Here is a 1,315-nt window from a genome sequence, read left to right as displayed (position 1 = left end):
TAATAATAATAATAATAATAATAATAATAATAATAATAATAATAATAATAATAATAATAATAATAATAATAATAATAATAATAATAATAATAATAATAATAATAATAATAGCAGTGATATGATTATTTCAGTGAATCAATTATATCAATTTTATTCGATTTCTTTTCACAAAAACAACTTCCACTGAAGAAAGACGAAGAATACAATAATGTTATTCTGAATTGGAAACCGACAATTATCCGCTTTGGTCTTTAGAGACGGAAACGAGAAGAGAGCCATTCTAAAGAAATGACACGTCAACTCGATGTCATTAAATCAGAAATACATTTTCGATAATTCTCCTCCAGCTTCCAAGACTAAATGTTTCAAATCTTCCGACCATTCTTATTCATTGACGACCGTCTATCTATTTCGTGTTGTGTCAAAACTTTAATGCAAAACAGAACATTTCATTTTTAAAATTCGCATAACACATCTTCTTTGCAATCATGTGCTGTCTGGCATGATTACAATTTAAAATTAATTTGAAAATAAAATAATATACATAAAACTTTAGAAGTAAAAAATCGTTTTATTTTTAAATTTCTTTTCACATTTTTTATTTTGCTTATTTTCTACTTGTTAAAGAATTGAAACATTGAAAAAAATGATCTTCAATGCAGATTCTTTCCATAGAAATCTTTTAACTAATGACACAGATTCTATAGAGATGTAAGAATTGTTCACATTCAGCCAATTTATTGGAAATGTTTTCACTCTAATAAAAGAACAGCCATTATTAGTTTCCCGTTTTTGCAGTTGACTGGAGGAAGAAAAACAACAACAACACTATGAAAATAATCCTAGTTAACGAAATGAATAGATTTGGTGCTTTTCATGTTGAAATTCCCGGTTTTGGAGTTTTCTATAAATACAGAAAACAACGTAGAAAGTGGTCACGTGATGCTGAGGTTATTGTGGCGCTTCTCTGTAGTTCACATTTCTGCTTTAAGTAAAATTAGTTTTAAAACTAACAAAGGTGCATGAGATAAAAAGAAAAAAGATAAGGATAAAAAAACAACCAAAAATGCTATATATCTCCAAAGAAAACGAGGCTCCGGCAGGGTGGTGGATGAACCCTGTTGTGTTCTTTCACCACAACTTTCTCTCACTCTTTCTTCCTGTTTCTGTTGTACCTGTATTTCAAAGGGACCAGCCTTGTCACACTCTGTGTCACGCTGAATCTCCCCGAGAACTACGTTAAGGGCACACGTGTCTGTGGAGTGCTCAGCCACTTGCACATTAATTAATGTGTATCAGTGAAAATTTCTTGTTG

This window comes from Octopus bimaculoides, chromosome 6 (genome assembly GCF_001194135.2).
Source record: "Octopus bimaculoides isolate UCB-OBI-ISO-001 chromosome 6, ASM119413v2, whole genome shotgun sequence".
Taxonomy (NCBI): domain Eukaryota; kingdom Metazoa; phylum Mollusca; class Cephalopoda; order Octopoda; family Octopodidae; genus Octopus; species Octopus bimaculoides.
This window is presented reverse-complemented; position numbering follows the sequence as displayed.